The sequence below is a fragment of the Chionomys nivalis genome, chromosome 13 (genome assembly GCF_950005125.1).
Source record: "Chionomys nivalis chromosome 13, mChiNiv1.1, whole genome shotgun sequence".
Lineage (NCBI taxonomy): Eukaryota > Metazoa > Chordata > Mammalia > Rodentia > Cricetidae > Chionomys > Chionomys nivalis.
The window spans coordinates 65,858,067-65,879,912 of NC_080098.1; the positions used below are offsets into that span (position 1 = coordinate 65,858,067).

General features: G+C 45.8%; 1 protein-coding gene across 2 annotated transcripts in view; it reads right to left on the bottom strand.

Annotated features, from left to right (window-relative positions):
• Syk (spleen associated tyrosine kinase) overlaps positions 1 to 9,673 on the bottom strand; it is a 68,836-nt gene extending 59,163 nt beyond the window's left edge. For both annotated transcript variants that reach the window (XM_057787955.1, XM_057787953.1), the window contains exon 1: positions 9,273 to 9,673. The gene's annotated coding sequence lies outside the window, so the exon portion shown is untranslated. The remainder of the gene's footprint in view (positions 1 to 9,272) is intronic.
• Positions 9,674 to 21,846: the final 12,173 nt, after the last annotated feature.

The following is a 21,846-nucleotide window of genomic DNA, read 5'->3' on the forward strand; positions in this document are numbered from 1 at the left end:
CTGATTCATGGGAGGGAGGAAGTCTCCTAATCTGCAGGGCCCCTCAGAGCAACACCTCTTGTGGTGTTTTCTCCTCTCCCAAATTACACAGCACAGAAATCCTAGAGGCAGGTGACTCAGTCTCTCCTTAGACTCTGAGTAAGCAGGCAGAGGGGCTGGATCCTGAGGAGACTCACAGGACACAGTGGGAGGGGTCCCCAGTTCTCCATTCACTTCTGTCCACCAAAAGGACCTAACGATGCTCTGGCCTGTTCTCAGAGCTCCTGGTAGCTCTGTCCCAGTAAATAATCTCACTTTTCTGTATTCAGAAGAGCAGAATGAGGGAACTTGCTCAACATGGCCTTTACAGTTTGTCCCCACAAGGGACATGATCCCTTTTGCACTACATTGTTGTTGACTCTCTCACTGGCTTGCTCACTTTGTGTATGTGGGGGGGAGATGCCTCTGTGTGTGTGTGTGTGTGTGTGTATGGGTGTGCATGTGGCATGTGTGTAACACCAGGGATTAAAAACCCAGGCCTCACACATTTTAGGCATGCGCTTTACCACCAAGTTCCAACCCAGACCCCAGACCTTGATTATTCTTGTAAAGCTGCAGAAAACTGAACAAAATACCAAGAATCTCCCAAACCCCAAATCCTCCTTTAAACAAAACAAAAAATTAAGCTTTGTGAGTGTTCAGCTCTAAATGGGGCCTTTATCTCATCATTGTACCCTGTCCCAAGGGCCAGGGAACACCAAGGAAGAGAGGAGGGAAAGAACATAAGAGCAGGAGGATGGGCAGAAACGCTGTGAAACGCGGTCTTCTGGACATGCCATGGTGATCGCATGCAAGAACTCACATCAGATGTGGGTACGTGCGGAACCTGCACAGGACCGAGTCAACTTTCCAGCAGTGATGGAGGGATAGTGGGGGCCCGTGCCTAGCTGAGGAGTCACTGGCAGTTGATGGTGACTGAGGGATGGAAACTTTTCCTTAGGTTGCCCATGCTCTGGTGCCCAGCCCTGCATCCTCGTGTGAACTGGAAACCCTGGTGGGTCTCAGTGAGCTGCTCTGGTGCCCAGCTCTGCATCCTCGTGTGAACTGGCAACCCTGGTGGGTCTCAGTGGGCTGCTCTGGTGCCCAGCCCTGCATCCTCGTGTGAACTGGCAACCCTGGTGGGTCTCAGTGGGCTGCTCTGGTGCCCAGCTCTGCATCCTCGTGTGAACTGGCAACCCTGGTGGGTCTCAGTGGGTTACTAAAGGAAGAGGAGTAGGAGATGGAGGAAAGGCAGATAGTGAGGAGGTGAAGGGGAAGGAGGAAGAGGAGACAGAGGTGGGAGGGGCTTGTTGAGTCAGGGAAATGGTGGATGAATACAATCAGAATATATTATATAAACAAGTCTGAAATTCTCAAGGCATTAATAAAAATCCTATTTAAAAATGATACTTCAGGATCTAAGTTCTGCATAGTATCTACAAAGGACTGGTTCACAGGCACCCCACCTCACTCACGTAGCACCCAGATCTGCAGCTGCTTGAGTCCTTAGCAGTGTGCAGAACATACCTGTTGTCTTGGTTACTCTTCTATTGCTGCAAAGAGACACTGTGGCCAAGGTAACTTAGAAAAGAGAATGGTTATTGGAGCTTTCAGTGCCAGAAGGTTAAAGTCTGTGATCGTTACTGTGGGGAACATGGCAGCAGGCAGGCAGGGCACTGGAGCAGTAGCTGAGAGCTTACATTTTGAGCCACAAGCAGGAGTGCTCACATAGTCCCCTCAGTGGCACACCTTTCCTTGTCAGTCCTAAGGAAACCGGAACTGGTCTCAGTGGTTGCCTCGCTGATGTCTTACAAATGAGGACCTCAGGGCTGAGAATTGTAATAAACCCTCACCTTCTCACCTTCAACAGTGGAGTTAGTTCAGTTAACATGTAGCCCTCATAGCAGCAGCTTCCTGAAGATGGACCCAGCCTTAGACAGAGTAGTCAAAGACACCCACTCTGCCTGCACTAAATATGTGCACACTGTCCTTCATGCCCTGGTTCCCTGACAGTACCATGTATCCACACACGTGTGTGTGTCAGGTGTCACGGGCAATCTAGAGAAGGATAAGGTGTGTGTGAAGATGGGTGTGATGGCTTGAATAAAAATGGCCCCCATGGGCTCCTACGTTTGAATAGTTGGTCCCCAGTTGACGGAACTATTTGGGAAGGATTGAGTGTTGTCTGGGTTTTGTTGGAGAAGGTGTGCTCACTGAAGGCAAGCTTTCGGTTTCCAAAGTTCATACTGTTTCCACTTAGTCTCTCCTCTCTTTCTCTCTCTCTTTCATCTCCCCCCAGCTTATGTTTGTGTGTGTGTGTGTGTGCAAGGGAAGCTACTGTTTTCTTTTCTAAGTTGCCTTGGCCACGGTGTCCCTTTGTAGCAATAAAAAAGTAACCTAGGGGCAAGAATTATGCACCTAGGTCCCTTCTGATCTATACTCAGATCTCTTTAAGAGAGTGACTTAGCTTTAGTTCTTAACCTGACACACTTGTATTGCACATATATAGACACCACACACACACAACTTGCTGATGATAAACACATTCATCTTTAATGTGTAGAAAGCTTGCTTCAAAAATCAGGTGATGCTCTTGGGCAAGAGCCACTCTGTATTCATGACCCTCCCACAAGGCCTTGCAAAGTCATGCTGCTTTGTAAAAAGATGCTTTCCTCAGTCTCCAGGTGACCAGCAGCGTTTTATCCTTGGTTCCAGCTCTCTCCCATCAATGCTTGCACGGGGTTCATTCTCTGAGGCCAGCAGCTCAGATTTGTGCAGCACAACTGTGAGACTGGAAGGGGCTCCAGGGAAGGGGGAGCCCAGCATCACTTTGTACATGAGATAACATGAACCTAAGTAATTGAAGGAAATGGTGGAGTCGGGATCCTGGGTGCCTCTGCCAACTGTGCTGCCCTGAGAGGGCCTAGGAAACCACCATTTAGAACCGGACAGTGGCTGATCAAAGCCACAGTCCCAGAGTTCTCATCAGAAGGGATGTGTGACATGTCCTGGGGCTCTCTGTGGTCAGTGCAGCAGTGCAGATAGACACATCTGGAGCCGAGCAAGTGACCGCACACACAGTCGGCACATGGCTCACACAAAAGCTGCCTTCAGGTCACCCTCGGCTGCAGCCTGAAAGGCTCAGCTGTCAAGCCACAATCACCCAGAAACCATAGCCCAAGCTCTCAACCAGAAGAAAAGCAGCTTGTGTCCTCATGAGAAAAAAGCCAGGTCACAGAAGCAGGCACAGAACCAACGGTGTGATCACAAAGTACTAGACAGACTAAGAAAAGAATCACAAAGATAGAAACCGCTCCAACGGACTTGTGTGGAAGTGGGTGCAGGCGGGTACACGCTTTCTCTCCCTGAGAGTTATTTTATATGTTTTCATCTTTTGTGAGTCGTCTCAGAATAGACTGACATTCACAAACACTCAAACACCTGAAAATTCCAAGACTGGCAGAGTTTATGAACACAAACACCTGTGTACAGAGGGAAACTGGTTGCCTGATCCCTCCCCCACTACTCTGTCTCTGTTTCTGGCTCTGCCTCTCTCTTTCTCTCTCTCACACATCAAACGGGGAATGAACTTTTGGGACCACCCAGTCTTTGCAACTAACACACAAAACAGCCATTATACCCAGCACACTCACCAATTCCCATGCAGTTGAAACTCCTTGGCCTTCAAGAACAAGCTACTTATCCCGTGAGCTGTTCTCCCCATTCCTCTCCTGTGGCTCCAGGCAGAACGGGGCAGAAGGCCACACCCCAGACCTCTCAGCATCTCAAGATGGACCGGAGCATCAGGGGTCGAGACTGCGCACAGGTGGCAGTGCACAAACCCCTTTGAAAACTGTGCATGACCTTAGGCCATCCTCAATCTCTGGAAGCTTTGGCCCTCACTTGGGGCCAGAATTTGCCCAGCTGTTGTGACAATTGTCGTTGATTCAAAATTAGTTTCTTTCCTGGTCCACTCACTGTCCATTATTTCAATAAAACTTCTCTTTGTTGTTATTCTCCTAACTTGAAAAAGACTCACTTCTAGCCATGCCAGGTTTACACACTCAGAGAAGCAAGCAGAATGACAATGGCTATTTCTCCATGTCCTTCAGATGAGTTCTGCTTGCTAAACTTCATCCTTCTCATGTCTTCCGCATTGGTTCAAAGACACTTTTCTGAAGGTGGTATTCACAGCCCATGATGGTCACCTTAGCACAGTTAAGAGAACTGACGGGAAGGCCAGGCCTGGGCTTTCCAGAGAGACCACCATTTCTCTCTCTCAGATAAGCGCATCAGTGATGGGTGAATACACTGATTTAGAATGTAGATGTCTAACCGCTGCATTGGAAGTGAAAACAATCTCTCACATAGCATGATTGAAAAATAAATTCAGATGGAAGAAACCATAGAAATTCTTCTGAAAATAAAAAAAAATAAGCAACCACAGAGATAAAAAGATTATGGGAACTGTGCCCAGCAATTATGATAACAGATTATGGTAATACCATGTATCTACTCACTGACCTGGATGTATTTAGGATCTATACAAAGGCCTCCAAGATCCAAAACAGAATTCAGTGAGTACCAAGAAATATATTTCATCAACAAACTCCTTAAGGACATTCTTCAGCTCTTAACATACGTTCTACCAGACTGAAGAACATCTGTCAGCCTGGAGCAAGACAGGAGATAGCTCCAGGGGGGTTAAAAAAAAGAAGAAGAAGAAAAAAATGGAACTGAGAGATAACATGGTGTATTTTTGACTGTGTGGAAACTTGTGTCAAACAAGATTTCAGTTTTAGGTCAGAAGTTGAGAAGAAAATTGTATTAGGTTCTGTGCAAACTAAAAAACAACAACAACAACAACAACCAAAAAAACTAACAACAGCAACAAAAAAAATGCCAAAACAAAGTTTTACCCTAGGAGAGCAGAGGGGACAAGGGAAGAACAAGAAAGGAAATGGCAAGGTACAACGGCCCTCTCTGCTTCTTGTTGCTATGAAAATAATACCTGAAGCCCAGTACTTGGTAGAAGTTTATCAAGCTTGCATTTTTGAGAGCCCAAGACAGGGTGATTCCATCTGTTCTACTGCTGGTATGGCCCTGTGAGCCACAGAATGACATGCGGAAGGTATTCTGGGAGGGGTCACGAGTGAGGAAGAGATCCTATTAGAGACAGGAGCCAAAGAAACCAGTAGCCTGGCTGGCTGTTTTACTCAGGGTCCCTGAAGACCTGTGCTAATCTTCCTCTGAGGACAATACCCTCACCCCAGGTAGGACCCACTTCTCAAGGGTACAATTGTCTTTCAACACCCACTCAGGGTTTAACCCAAGCACACAGACCTTCTCAGGGGCCACAGGCAAACTATTCAAACCTCAGACTACCCAAGGGGTCCTAGTGCTTGTAGCTGGCGAGGCTGCCAACCCCGACGGCTACACAGGAACACTGGGGAGGGAACACACTGGGGAAGGACAGTGAACCCTGGCTGGGTCGTCAGAGTGGAGATGCTATGACCAAGAAAGGCCTCATGAATGTCAGTAAACAGCATCAGTAAACACTTGCTGTAAACTGTTAGACACAAACCACAGACCGATTACCATCGGAAGGTATGGGCATCTGGCTTCCCCACTCCTCATTCTCAGACACACTCTGAAACTGAATCATGAAATAAACTCGTCGGTTTGCCTTGCAAGAGGAAAGGAACAGCTTCCAAAATGAAAAGCCTGCTTCTTGGAAGCAGGACTATGGGGCAGAAAGACAGGATGCTGAGTCTGAAGGGGGAAATTTTTCAGTTAAATTAAAATGAAGTAAAAAGACAAAATTAACCCGGGTTACACTAAGACATTTCCATGGCAACGCCACAGGAACTGTCAAGTGCGTTCACATGAGGTTGCTCTAGCTAGAACAAAGGTTCATCGGTGAAGCTAAACCTACAGAGAAAGGCGGCAGTAAGCACCACGGCAAGTATTTCAACACTTTCTATAGGCATGCTGAATCCACCTAAGTTCATCGATATTGAGATTATGGATTTCCCTAACTGTGCCGAGCCCTTCCTTCTCTCTGCACTCGGCACCCAGATCTGCCAACCTGGGCGTCTGCCCTGCCTCTCCTAGCTGACCTCCTCCAGCAGGCTTAGTCTTCCCCACACCTGTGTTGCCACCCAAGCCTGAAAGCTGAACCAGAAGTGCAGGGCACACCACAGCTTCCAGAGTCAGGACTCTATATGGGGGAGCGAGGGGTTCTTCTGTTCTTCCCTCCTTGCAGCTCCCTCTCCCCATCCCAAGCAGCCAGCACAGCATCCCAACTCCCGCACGCACCCCAAGTTTCCACGAAATGAAGGACGAAGAAGGGCAATTTTGGTCTATTAAACTGATTGCAACATAAATGAAATATGCTTTTTTTTCACAGCTTTGGTTTTAAACATATTTCATGGTATTTATTTATTTTTTTTATTTTTATTTTTTATTTATTTATTTATTTATTTATTTTGGTTTTTCGAGACAGGGTTTCTCTGTGGTTTTGGAGCCTGTCCTGGAACTAGCTCTTGTAGACCAGGCTGGTCTCGAACTCACAGAGATCCGCCTGCCTCTGCCTCCCAAGTGCTGGGATTAAAGGCGTGCGCCACCACCGCCCGGCATTTCATGGTATTTAATATTTAAATTCAGTCAATGAGTTTTAAAGAATACAGAGCAAAAGTTACATAGTTTTATTTTTATTTACTCATTTTTTTTTTTTTTTGAGACAGGGTCTCATGCAGCCCAGGCTGGATTCAAACTGGGAACATACTAGAAGATATCCTTGGCCTTTTGATGCTATCACCGTCAAGTGCTAGGATGATAAGTCTGTGCTATCACATATGATCTATTTGATACTGGGGATTTCATGCACACTAGACAAGTATTCTATTGACCAACTTACAACCCTTGCTACTTTGTGGTATACTGTTTTCTTTTTAAAAACAATGTCTTCTTTAGGCTGGTCTCAGTCTTGCTATATAGTTGAGGATGACCTTGAACTCTTGATCCTCCTGCCTTTGACTCTCAAGTGTTATGGTTACAGAAGTATCACTACACCTGCCTACATAATTGATTCTTTTCTAAAAGTTTGTTTAATTGTGTGTGTGTGTGTGTGTGTGTGTGTGTACATTTGTGCCTAATTACACAGTGCCTGTGGAGGCCAGTAGGGGGAGCTGGAGCCCCCAGGGGCTGGACTTAACAGATGGTTGTGAGCCACATTCAGGGTAGATGCTGAGAAAGGCACCTACCCCAGTCCTCTGCAAAAGCAGTTAAGTGTTCTTACCTGAGGAACCACCTCTCTCCCGTAACTGATTCTTAAAAGAAAATATGTATAAAAAAACTAAAGCCAAAGCAAAGAATCCTCAAACAGATCCAAGCTAACATTTTTTTGTCAAAGTTATAATCAAATGAAAATTGTGCCTAAAATATATCAAAATTTGGAAATCTTCATAAGATCCAATCAACCTAGTTATTATTTTAGTCTTTATGCAGCGTTTCCATATGAAAACCTCTTTTGCCTAGTGTTCAAACACAAGGGTGAAGATTGTGGCGATACCTATCCAACTGAGGTAAGCAGCAATTGAATTACATCTTTGTTAGGGCTCTGCCTTCTAACATAATCAGAAAAAAATTCAACCTGTGTTTTTCCCCCTACCCAGTTGTCAGGACACCGATCCAAAAACAAAGAAAATGGCTAAAGGCTGCAGACGAGGGTAAAGGGGCAGCTGGGGTAGCTGGGTAGCTGGGGTAGCTGGGGTAGCTGGGGCAGCTGGGGCAGCTAGAAACAGGTTCATACAGCGAAAGGTGAGAGACTGTACACTGACTTGGGCAAAGAGAACAGACACAAAGGTTCAATAATAGTGGGAGCAGGAAATCTGTCTTCCAAGAACTGCAGCTGTGGGGGATGACCACGCCCCTTCCTGGAGTGACTTTTGCTCTCTCCCGAAGTCGCAGGATGATGCGACTTTATCTCTATCTTTGAAACTTTATCTCTAAAGGATGAACCGCCTGTTACTTGGGTGACTAAATGCGTGGACATTTGGTGGACCCTTGCTGTTTCCCGCGCCCCGACAGAGGGGAACTGCCCACTGGGTACTGGAAGGGGTGAGATGTCCCGCTGCAAAAGCACTCAACTTCTCAAAAAGCACGCGATAGTTTAAGGAGTCCAATAAGGCCCCAGTCCTTGAGCCCCCGCTATGAAAAACAAAGCTTGTTTTTCCTTCCTCGCTCTAAGTTTTAAGGAACCTCATCGAATGACACCACCTGGTCTAAACTGACAGAAGCTATTTATAGTTGGTATCTATTCCCCTCAGAATACAAACACTTCTGTGGGAAGAAAGAATGATGCCTGGGATAACAAAACACTGCCCAACAGTGCCGGAGTGGTCACAGGCAGCGGTGTTTCTGTATACAAATACCCTTCGAAATTCTAAATGTAAACCTTAAGTTTTGAAAACTTCTAAATCCCAAATACACCTTGAATGATGAGGGACAGTTTTCTGGGTAAGTTCTACTAAGAAGTCTTTGCTTGAAAATCAAAACCAAACCAGAGGGATAATGCCTACATGTAGAATATTAAATATGGCCCTAAAAGGACCAAAGAACTGTCTCATGCAAGCCTAGCAACAAAATAAAACTTTCTATCAATTTCATCTTCCAGATGTGAAGTATGTTTCAACAATATATTCCCCATTTATTATCCTAACTTAAAACATTTTTCAAAAAAATTTCGTTTTTAAGACTTTAAAATTTTTTAATCTGACATATTTAAGCATTTCAAATACAGAATACAAATAAATTTCTGTTTGACTGTAAAATTTTCCTAAATCTATTAAAACCAAATTATTCATTTGGATAGAACAAAATGACTTGGTGAAATAATCCGAGTGAAAAAAATTGTCACTTAAAACACCTGATATCGTGTATGTATTTAAATATTTTTACAAATATAATACCCATCGTCGAGAATTTTACTTAAATAAGGGAAGCTGACCGACCTTCCCAATTCTTTCTACTCCTCGGACTTTGGAAGAAGTGAGTCTCTTTTCAATGACTTTTAGGTGAGGTTAAGTTTTGGGAGCCTTACTGATATACATTTAAATGTACACTTTAGTGCCTAAAAGAGTCTTCAAGGATTTGGAGAGGCGACTTCACAAAGGAAGTCCGCCAAGCAGAGCGAGCTTGTTGGTTTGGGTAGGGGTTCCGAGTTTGGTGAAACTGCTCTTGCCCTCACCTACCGCATTTCAGAGGCTCTGGGACTCTGCATCGCTTCAGGGGCGCGCACAGTGTCAGTCCCGGGGTTCGCGGAGTCGCCCGACGAAGTGCGCAGCCGAGAGGCGGAGCTCCCGGTTCGGCCCCGCTGCCAGCCGCGCTCCCTGCGCCACGGGCGCGTGCGCGCGTGCTCGCCGGAGTTCCGTGCCGCGTGCAGGGGCCCGGTGGGTCCCAGCCGGTGGAGCGAAACCGAGGTCCAGCCTGGGCTAGCCAAGGTCTGTCGCCTAGGGGAGGCCGAGGCCCTGCGCTAAAGCGCGGCGGGGCAGGTGGCCTCGTCCTCCAACCCCTTCTCCTCCTCCCCACTCCTGTTTCTCCTCCTCCTGCCCGGTGCACGCGGGTCCCCGGTTCTCCCCGCCGCCTGGCTCGCCGCTTCTTCCTCCGGGGAACTTCCTCAATGCGCCCGGGTAGCGCCTGGGTAGCGCCTGGGCAGGGCCCGCGCTTCCTCCGCCGCCCTAAACACCCCGCCCAGAACCCAGCAGAGCTGGGCAGCGCCCCGAACTGAGCCGCGCTAGGAAGTACCCCAAGATCCAGCGTAGTTAACATCCAAAGCCCGAGCTAGAACGGAACAGCAATGAAGACTCCAAACATGGACGGGGCAGTACCCCTAACAGAGCCTGGGTGAGCATTAACTTGAACCCAGTCAAGGAGCACCCGAACCTGAAGCCCAGATCCCCAAGCCAAGTTTCAACCAGTTATCACTCTGAACCTGAACTGAGCGGGACAGCATCACAAACGGAGCCAGGCAGCAACCCTAGACAACTGGCCCTCAGTCCCCTGGCACGACATATCCAGAAGAACAGACCATTCTCCAGATCTGGAAGTCCCAGGAACCAAGGCCACTCTTTGCAGAAAGGAGGGTTTCCCAAGCTCAAGCTGGTTCCCCAGACCCCTTCTCCCTCCACCACAGCCCTGCTCATCAAGCCCAGGGCTGAGACTGCTTATGGAATGATGTGTTTAATGTCAAAGGACCAAGATGCTCCTGCCAACATCACTGTGATCTGAAAGGTGGCCCCAGAGGCTCTTGCCTGCAAAAACCCCGTTTCTGAGGGCGTTACCTATTGCCCACAGTCTCCTTAAATCCTGGTCTACAGTTCTTGACATGTTTTTGGTTTTGTTTGGTTAGTCTGTTAATAGCGTCAGAATCGAAACAGTCACTTTTGTCAAACTCTAACCAACAATAAATAAATACAATGAGTATTTAGATAAAGTAAATAAACAAATAAAGACAATGAGATAAAAGATGCTGTTTGTGGAAAATTGAAAAGAGCAGCATTCTGTCGAAGATTTCCTGGAAGCACTGATTATTTAAGTGCCTATGTTAAAAACTGTTCCCTAAGCACAAGCAAAGACATCTAGGCAATGTATTCGACTGTGATCACCACCAAAGAAAATGCAGGGATGCGGCTGTTTATACTCACTGGGAGCCCCTCTGCCCTTTGCGCTTAAAATGTTCCTGGGTTTCCATTTCTATTCATTTTTCATCTTTAAATATTTTAACCTGAATGGAGTATTTTTGTTGCTCATCATTTATTATGGTTAATAATTTGTCAATCATTAGACTTAATTTTGTTTCAGTGAACCAGCAGAATAGCCATTTCTCTTGAAGAAATGCAGAGTCCATAGGTGTTTTCAAGGGTATGGGTTTTTAATAACAGCTCTCTAGGGAGAGATGAACAAACATCTACTCACCCCAGCTAGGGAATCAATAACAGACCCAAACAGCCACACCATCGATATCCAGTTTGGTGAACCAGTTGTTTATTGGGGTTACTTTTACGGGTTGATGGGAGCAGTAATGAATCAAAGACATCTTCATAATAGAGAGCCCAGCCCAGGAAGCTAAAACTCTGCAGCTTACTTTATGACTGACCTGTAGCTCAGCAAGTCCAAGAGTCTCTCTTCTAGGCAACTTGTCTGGTCTGCAAGTGTCTTGCAACACTCTTTGTTGCTTATATAACCTTGGGGGGAGGGGAGGGAACAAGTGTACCTGGTCAGTTTCAGAAACTTCTTAAGGATTCTGAATTTACTTCCCAAGTCTTAGTGAGGTGAGCTTCCCTTTAGGACACTGTGCATCTTGATTAACTTCCCTCAAAGACTGAATGTTTTAGCTCAGAGGACTTTGCTACACAGCAGTAAAAAGGTGGGACATGGGACTTGGACCTGTGCGTGCAGAATAAATTCAGTCTTTTTCAACTGGCCAAGTCTCTCTGGAGTTACACTGAGAGTGCAGACAAGGTGACATGAGGGTCCTTCCCACTTCTGAGTCTTCTTCAGTGTTAACTGCCACTGAAGTTGATCACACAAATACCTAAAAAAACCAAAATCTTCTTGACAGTCAACATGTTGCCCAGTGTTTCTACACCGCACATGGCATATTCTTCTGATGACTGAATAATAGGCTCCCCCCTTACACACCTGCATTCTTGTGTGTCAGTATGCTGGCCTTGAAAGCCATCTGCTAATCTCTGCACCCGGGACTTCCCAGCACCGTGACTTAAAAAAAATCATCTGTTTTTTGACTTTAGGGTCTTTAGTAAAACTTTAAAAATAGCACATGCAGTATAGCTGTTTTCAATGCTAATTCTGACTCATGAAGTCTTTCCATGTCTGGTTATTTCATGTGAGTATTTCTGCTGTTTCTTGCTCACGGCACCTCCCCTTCTTGTGATCTCAGTGGTAGTTGATGGTGAGCTACTCATCACCCCTGAAAAATTGTTTGCGGGAAATGGGTAAAGCCAGGAAGAAGGCATTTTCATCCAATAAGAAAGAGCTTTTGTCTCTGACAGAAACCTATGTTCTTACTAGTCCCCTAACAGTTTTAAGGTACATGTTCATCTTACATGTTTTTAGCAGGCAGGGGATAATACTTTGGATGGTAAATATGAGAACAATTTCCTTTGACTTATAGGCTACAGTTACTCTGAAAGCTATTTGTTTATTTATTTATTTTTTTGAGACAGGGTTTTTCTGTGTACTTCTGGCTGTCCTGGAACTCACTCTGTAGATCAGGCTGACCTTGAACTCACAGAGCTCTGCCTGTCTCTGCCTCCCATGTGCTGGAATTAAAGGTGTGCATCACCACTGCCTTGGATGCACCAGGCCTTACAAGTTCATGTTTCCATTTCCAACTGTGGTGACAGATGTTAATTTGTTTAGTTATGGCAATTACTTCAGAAACACCACATTGCACACTGAAAATGTACATCATTTTTGTCAATTAAACTTCAATAAATCTGAAAATTTTTTAAATAAAATCTCACAGACAAAATTTAATTTTTAAGTGCTGGAGAGACAGTTTGGCAGTTAAGAATGCTTGCTGTTCACGTCAGAGGACCAGGGTTTGGGTTCCCAGCACCTACACCATGGCTCACAACAGTCTTTAGCTCTAGTTCCAGAGGTCTCTATGGATACTGCATGCAAGCAAAAGACCCATATACATTAAAAGTAATCTAAAAATAATTTAACCTTCCCATAAAAGTAAAATAAACAAAATGCCTTGCCCACATAGTCTTTCATTTCCTTCTAATAGTTCTTTTTATATTTAGATCCTTCTTCCTTGAGATTTATTTTAATTTAACTTGGTATATGATATGATATGATTGATATGATACGGTATGATATATAAAACTAACAGTTGTCTTCAAAATGAAGAAATAATGAAACCATTTGGTTTTTAACCCCCTTTCTCTCTCTCATGTGTGTGTGTGTGTGTGTGTGTGTGTGTGTGAGAGAGAGAGAGAGAGAGAGAGAGAGAGAGAGAGAGAGAGAGAGAGAGATGATGTGTTCATGGGCACACACAGTGTATATGTGGGATCTTCTTCCACTTGTATTCTCTGGGGGGATGTAACTCAGGACATCAGGCATGTGGGGCAAGTGCCAAGTGCTTTTACACACCGAGTCTTCTCACTGGCCCAATGATATCAGTTGTAATCAACAATCCTGCCCTGAGCTGAGAATGCTGGTTTCCCCCCACACAAACTTTAGTATTCCTACACTGAGTCTATTTCTAGGTTTGTTGCATTAATCAATCAATGTTTTAATAAAAATGCATGGTTTCTAAAATAGTTACTTGTTGAAAGACAGCATCAAGAGAATGAGAGGAGAAACAAACCAGGAACAAGATCCAAAAAGACAAGAGCAGACAGTGCTGCTGTGCAAAATGTACAAAGATCTGAAGACATTGGTAGGTAGAAGTTTCTGTTCAGCCCACTAGTTCCCAAATAACTGACACAGAGGCTTAATATTAATTATAAATACTCGGCTGATAATTCAGGCTTGTTACTAACTCTTATAATTTAAATCAATCCATTTCTATTAATCTGCATTCTCTCACATGGATTTTATTTCTATCCCATTTTTGTGTGTCTGACTTGTTCTGCTTCTGATTGACTACTCATCTGACTCTGCCCTTCTTCATTTCAACCTCCTTAGTTTGGTTGTCCTGCCTATACTTTCTTCCTGGCTACTGGCCAATCAGCTTTTTATTAAACCAATCTGAGTGTCAAATCTTCAGTGTACCAAAGGATTATTCCACAGCACACAACAGTAAACTCGGACTCTGATTTCAAAGGGTCAGGAAAACTTTAGTCACCTCACCAAGGAAGATGTAGAGATGGAGAAGAAGAAAATGGGAAGATGCCCCCCTCATTTGTAAACACAGATGCAGAGTAAGGCAGCAATGAGCATCCGCTGTGGGGCTATTGGACTGTCCAATATGCAGATGCTGACACTACCAAATGCTGGCCAGGGTGTGAAGCCACAGGAGCTCTGTCAGTGCTGGCGAAAGCAAACTGGTGAAGTCACTTTGAGGACAGATTTTCTTTGCCTGTATATCAGTTTTTCTGAGTGCCTAGAACTGCTCAAAAAGTTGCCTCCAATTTTGCTAGAATGCCTGAAGTAAACAAAAGTACAGAGAAAATAGGAAGACTCCAGACTCAAGACATTTACCTAGGTGACTCTCTTGCAGTTTGTTCTCAAAAGCTTGTGTTTGAATACTTGGTCTCCAGCCCATGCCCTACAAGTTAGGAGGTAGAGCCTCCCTCAAGCGGGTCCTTTACTGTGTGATGGGGGAAGTGGGGAGGGGCAGGAAGAGGGGCAGGCTTGAGGACTTAGAGCTGGGACGTTTTTGTCTTCTCTCTGCTTCCTGGTCACTTCACACTCCTGTCACCACAGCCACGGGCCTTTCTTGCTGTCACACCTTCCCCAACACATTGATCTGTAGTTTCTCAGAATGAACCCTCCTCCCTTCAGCTGCTCTTGTCAGGTCTGCGTTCATGGCCACGAGAGCAGTAATAGAGACAATGACCACAGAGTTCTCTTCCCATGTAGACCCTTGACAACAGCCTCACTTTAACCAGAACACGCCCCCCCATCTATCCTTGTATAAAATATAACAGTTGAGCTTAACAGGATAAACATCTAAGGTGTGCTGATTGTACAGAAATGACTGTCATAAATAAGCTGTTGTTTTGAATTATCTCATGCACTTAAAGGAAAAGAAGCAGCTTTAGCCCTTTTGTTGGGCAGTCAACTGGAATTTTAGAGTTAATTCCTCTGTGAGACTTGCAATAAGTACCTCTACTATGCTGCTGCTACCTGATCCCCCCAATCACACACACATGCCCTGTGATGCTTCTGAATGAGTTTTAGATCCCCAACCTCTCTGTTTTCAGTGACAACCCCTCAGCTGTTTATTCTTAGCTCTGGAGTTCAGGGACTCTGTTAACTTCAGGGTCTTTCCACCAGTGTCTCTGTGAGGAGTTAGCAGGGAATAAATAGGCAGCTGGGGAAGAGACTGGAGGGAGAGATAAGGTTCCCACACAACAGCTAGACTGTGAAGAGAGATGACACCCCCCGCCCACCGCTATCAAGTCTCCTCACTCACTGTGGTTATCTTCCTGGGCCAAGGACAGTCTGAAGGAGGAGGTGACAGAATGGAAGAGAAGAGGAGGGAAGTGAGAAGGAAAAGAGGGGATAGAAGAGAGGGGACCAGCCTAGATCACTAGTTTACTGGTCTGCCAGTTCTGGGGATCCCACACTTCCTAATGGGGTAATTTATGCTTCAGTTGTCACCTTTTCTGGGCCTTGACTTCCGTTGTCTCTGGGTGTCCAGTTCTTTCTCTGTCCACCTCTAGGAAGAACCCCAACTTCGGGGCAGCCACTCCACAGCAATGACACTCACGGTACAATAATTCCCACGTCTAGTCTCTTTATCTGTTCCTCCACTGATCCCACCTTGGACGTGCCAATTTTCTCAGGTTTCGGGGTGCTGGTGTGCTGCCACCCATGTGAGAAGGAATGGCAGCAAAGACGGGACTGACTGAGTCCCTTGTTCTGAGCTTGGAACACTGAGTGTTGCTTTGAAGAAAGCTGGAAATAACCAGTCTCCTAATTTCTTACAACTTGTTTTTTTATTCTGTTTTCTGCCAATGTAACCAGATACCTAAGACTGGGAAATTACTTGATAAATTGTTTAGTTATTTGTTTTGAGACAACCTGTCCTCAAACTCATTGTCCCCCTGCTTCAGCCTGAGTCCTGAAATTATAGAGGTGCACCACCACACCCCACGAAAATAGTTGTATTTGCTTATATTTTTGTTGACTGGAAGTCCCACTGGTCCAGCCTTGGACAAGGGCCTCATGGAATCACACCTGTGGTGGTGTATACACAAGAAAGGCAAAGACAGGAACCCAGAGAGAGGCTTGAAGCCAGGCTTGCTCTTTTCGTAATATTCTGCTCTCATAAGGACTAACCAGAGTCCTAGGGACTTTATTAATCCCTTCTGATGGCCGCTTTCCAATGACCTAACTATTCCCTCCTCTACAAGGCTGCACCAACTCAGTGCCTTTGGGGACTGGGCCTCTGGCACGTGGACCTTTGAAGTGCATACAAACGACACACAAACCAGCACAGGTGTGATGGCTGATACCCTCTCTTTACACACATCTGATCAGCTGCCATTTTACTGTCCTGCCGTCAGAAAGGACAAGGGCAGGAACAAGTCACAGCTTCGTGGCTGTGCTCAGTGTTTGAGTGAGATGAAAATGCTGGACTCACAGAAGAGGGTGGGAAGCCATCTGACCTCACCCTGTCCTCTCATACTTCTCCTTTTCATGGGAGCTGCGGACTTCAAGCTATAACTCGCTGACGCTTCCCGTTGGCTTATTTTCTCCATTCTCTTTCTTTTCATGGGGTAGATAATTAGAAAAGAGGGGGGAGTTCTTCATGGTACTCTGTGGCTGTTTTGCTACTCTTATCCAGAATTTAACATCATGTGTTTTTACTATAGGGTCTCGTTGCATTTTTAATTCCCCTCTCCCCCTCTCCTCCTCTCTCTCTCTCTCTCTCTCTGTGTGTGTGTGTGTGTGTGTGTGTGCAGGCGCATGCATGCCATTGTGTGACATGTCTCCCACCTCACCTTTGTCTTGAGGCAGATTCTCTGCTGCCGGTGGTGTAGCCCCCACTAGCTGGCCGGCAAGCTTCGAGGGAGCAGTCCTCACAGCTTGCTGCTGGGCAGTCTGGACATCCCTGAGTTCCACAGCTCAGTCTTCTCCTCCAGCTGCCGTCTACTGCTTTCCATGCTACTTGGGAGGTGCTGTGAGACACTTTCAAGTCTGGGCTCTCACAGACCTGCATCCTTTTGTTTACGCCTGCCCTCCTGTCATAGCTCACCGCCATTCTGTTCCCCCTTCACCTTCATCTCTGCATTGCCTCTCTCTTCAGGTGTATTTCCCATAGTATACCAGAGAAAACCCAGGAACTAAGGGATATGACTCACAAATAAATGTTGTGTGTTGGGGGGGTATTAGAGAGATAGTTCAGCTGTTAAGAGCACTCGCTGATCTTCAGAGGCCTTAAGTTCAGTTCCTCACACTCACGCGGAGCTCACAACTTTAACTCCAGTTCCGGGAGTTCTGATGCCCTCTTCTGGTTTCCAAGGGCACTGCATGCACGTGGTATACAGATGTATAGGCGAAACACCTATACACAGAAAATGAAAAAAATATGGATATGAGCAGGGGATTTGCATAGAGAGTGAAACGCGATATGTTGAGTCACCACGGTGGGTCCTAGTCTTATAAGCAGCTGGGTCACGTTTTCACAATGCACACTGAGGGATTTTTGATGAACTCCTGCTTAGATATTGCTTTAAAATACTGACAAAGAAGAGCGTGTGTGCGAGAGTGTGTGTGTGCATGCATGTATGTGTGCGTGTCTGTATGTGTGTGCGTGCATGTGTGTAAGTGTGTGTGAGAGTGTGTGTGTGTATATGTGTGTGTATGCATGTGTGTGTGTGTGTGAGCTTGTGTGCGCGCATGCATGCATATATGATGGCCAGTGATTGACACTGAATGTCTTCCTCAATTGCTCTCCACCTTATTCTTGGCTCCGGTGATCCACACTCAGGTCCTTATGATTTGGCAGTGAGTACTTCACCTAGGAAGTTATTTCTCCAGCCCTGACAGGCAGACATCAAAATTAGTTTTTTATGGGTGTTGTTAACTGTTCATTCTGGGAATGGGAACATGGATATTCATTTTATAGATCACACACTACATAAGGTACTGTTAATCCCACTGGATTAGAATAAGACCACTGCCACAATTTTTGAGCCACATTTAAGCATGCTTCATTAAATACTGGCCAGAATGACGGATACTAGCCAGGTCCATACCTGAGATTCTCAAGAATGGCCACAAGTTATTTAGTCAGGTGCTTATAAAGGCAAAACCCACAAGGCTATGTACTTCCTGCCTTCGTCCAATCAGTGGCAAGCATACATCCCGACGTACTTCCTGCCTATGTACCTCCCTCCTGTGGTCAAGCACATCCTGTGCAGCTGCAACAACCGACCTTGTTTACAGAAGTCAAGACACTGGGTTTGTTACCTCACGTGAGCATCAACCCCCAACACTGCAGGAAGTTGCCTGTCTGTGGGCAAGTGGGGCTCACAGGCTAGAGGCGTTTTTGTTTTATAGCTTTCTTAAGCACAGTAATTAAAACTTAAAGCATAACTTCAGCCCTCACAGTATTTCAACACGTTTGTTTGGGGCCAGATAGCCAAGTCTGAGGACTGATTTTTATCCCTGGGTTCCACATGGTGGGAGGAGAGAACCAACTTCCCAAAGGTATCCTCTAACCTCTGTACCCATGCAGTAGCATGCCTACCCTCACATTCATGTGGACCTGCACACGCACACATAAATAAATGTAATTTTAAGATTTAAATGGATGTTTCAAGGCACTAGGATTGGGAGTGAAGTCTTATAAAGACACCCAAGAATAAACAAGTCAAACCGCAGTAATGTGCAGGTACTCCTCGGCTAGATGGACATGTGGGTCTTGGTCCAAAAACTAAGATTAAATGTCTATGGAACATTGTTTTTTCTTCTATTATCTTGTCCTGTTTGTATTTGCTGTGTAGGTCCTTCCAAGTGCGCATACAAATCGCTAGCATGGACCTTATGGCTCATCTTTGCCTGGCATTGCCTACACTGTGTTTACACACACACAGAAATAGGGCAGCATCTAACTTGTACTCAGAATCTCCATGATTGCCGTTTGTGTTTTGAGGCTCCAGGGTGCATGGGTATTTCGTTCTTTCCAGAGCAACGGACACGCCCCGCGGCACTAGCTTTACATTGTGTTTTGTTTTGTGAGCCAATGAGTTTACTAGTTGGTCTTAGGCTCACGGGTGAGGGGTTACCTCTAGGAGCATAGGTGACACTGGGGGTGGGCTTGGAGGTTTCAGGAGTTCAAGCCAGGCCCGGTGTCACTCTCTATAGCTGCTGCCTGCCCATCTAGATGTAGAACTCTCAGCTACCTCTCCAGCATCATGTCTACCTGTGTGCTGCTGTGTTCCCCATGATGATGATAATGAACTAAACTTCTTAACTGTAAGCTAGCCCCATTTAAATATTTTTTTATAAGAGTTGCCATAGTCATGATTTCTCTTCACAGCAATAAAACCTTAACTAACACAATGGGTGAGGAATAACTCATAGGAGTATGGATGAGGAACTACAGAGACATGTGTGAGAGGGAACTCACAGGGGCGTGGATGAGGGTTTCCAGGGGCATGGGTGAGGGGTTTCGGGGGTGCGGCTGAGAGGTAACTTACAGGGGCATGGATGAGGGGTTCCAGGGGTGTGGGTGAGAGGGAACTCATAGGGGCATGGGTGAGGAGTTCCAGGGGCATGGGTGAGGGGTTACTGGGGCGTGGACTTCCCTCTCTGGCCACTGAGAACACCCGACAAACACCATCTCACATTTTGTTTTTGCGCTAAGGGTCACAATTCAAGGGCGACCCCTGCCAGCAATGAGTATCAGCTAAACTCAGTTCCTCCTTTCAGGGCTCAGTTCCCCTTTCCCAGCTTAACTGGCAACGTACTTCCCTCTTTCTTCTGTGTAGAGCCTCCAGCAGACTTTGCTCGGAAGAGACACTAAGTAGACGCTTATGAGAGCTCCAAACACCTTTATTTAATCCCTTTACATGGAAAACCTGTTTTTTTCTGGTTCTGGTCTGTGAAGTAGGAACGGTTACCTTGTCTGTTTCACAGGTGGAGGAGCCAAGAGAGAAGAGGTTCTGGGTCCTGAGTCACACAGGAAGTTAGAGAATCATGATTTGAATCTAGAGCCCTGGATTTCAGGGCAATCCACTATTCCTGAGAGTGTAGATGCATGGCACAGCCGTCCTGTGAAAAGTCTCCAGGTGCATGCATATATATGTTTAGACTAACCACATTCCAGCTCAACATATAATAAGATTGCCACTGTCCTTTCAAAACAATAAGAAGAGAGACAAGAATACAACCAGGAGCCTGTGACCACACTTGCTGTTGCTACATGCTCAGAGTCTACTGTTGCTGGGGAGTTCGCCAACTGGGAAACACCCTGGTTCAGAGGATGCCGGGCAGCCATATCATGACCTTCTTTGACCCAAGGCAGGAACCAGAAATGATCCTTGAGCCCAGGAGGGTGTGGTACAAGAGTAACTGGGAGAAGGGAGACGATTCTTCTCAGGGACATTAGAGAAATTCAGAATCAAAATGATTTCCATGCTATTCTCTCACGCTCCACAGCTGTTTCCATGGAGCTGCACAGAAACCGAGCCATGGAACCAGTTTTCTGATGCACCCTCCAAGCCTGGAGGCACCATCTCTGCAATGGGGTACTCACGCTGCTGACAGGCTGTTGTTCTCAGTGGCATCTGTAACCTTGTTGCTGGGTGTTCCTGATCCTCTAGCTATTGAGCCGAGTTAAAATGATATTAGACAATCTACTAGCCAACTTTTCTAGATAAACTCATGTCAATCAAACACTTTTAATTTCATTGATGTATTTAGATCCTGGGTCTCACTGTGTATCCGGGCTATCCTGGAACTCATAGCAAACTGCCTGCCTCTGCCTCACAAGTGCTGGGATTAAAGATGGGCTCTGTTATGCCTTGAGTTTTTGTTTTATTTTTCTTTTCACTTTTTAAAAATCTTTAGTTAAAAAAACGTTTCAAGTGCAGCTGATCTTTAGTACAACCAAGGCTTGTTTCTTTATCTTAATATAGAAGAATCAGAAGTTCAAGGTCACGCTCAGCTGCAGAGAGTTTGAGGCCAGACCTGTATACTTGAGACCCTATAAACAAATAAATAAATAATAAATATATAAAGAAAAAAAGGAAGGAAGGAAGGAAGGAAGGAAGGAAGGAAGGAAGGAAGGAAGAAAGATGGAGGTGATGCAGTTTATAAATTTTGGCTTTTTTTTTTTTTTTTGTCAAAAATGGCAGCCAGAGACACTCTTAGACAGAAGGTTGCAGAGGCAGAGTGAACCATCGAATGCCATATGCACTAAGTTACTCTTAGGGACACAACTTCACAGAGAATTTTGAGAGAAGAAACTTCCAGTTGAAAATACCAAACTGAAAAAAGCAAGGAACTCTCAAAGCAGAGAGAAGCCCATGCTGCTCTCACCTGGCACTCATTGCAAGGTTACTGAGTCTACACTACCGCAGCTTTCTCCACGGGCCCCAGACGATGGGTTAAAGGGATGGAAGGGGGAGAAAGGCAGGAGACGTAGAGAGTGGTAAAGACAGGAGGTGGGGAGACACCTCGCCATCAGAGGCACCGAGCGCGGAGAGGTTTGCACATGGGGTCTGGATCTTTGAGCTGATCACCTCGTTCCACCCCACAGCAGATTCTCTGCGTATAGAAGTGGGTGTCAAAAAAGCTGCTTTGAGAACAGTTGTCGCTGGGCTGGTGAACGGTGTTCCCACGGACCAGATGCAAAATCAGATGGTGAATTACTCAGTTACCCAAAACCTGCAAAGGTGTGGCGGTGATGTGCTGACGGGGGACATAGAAATCCTGGCTCCCGCTATGGGCTTGCCTTCCTTGGGACAGGTGGCCTTTGACTCTTTTCCTGGAGAGCCTGATGAGATGATCAATTCCAACAAAATCTTGAGCTGATCACCCAGGCCTGTGCACTAAAGAAAGAGTGTGTGGCTTCGTACAAAGGGGCTCTTCGGAGGTTGGAAGGGCGGGGAGTTG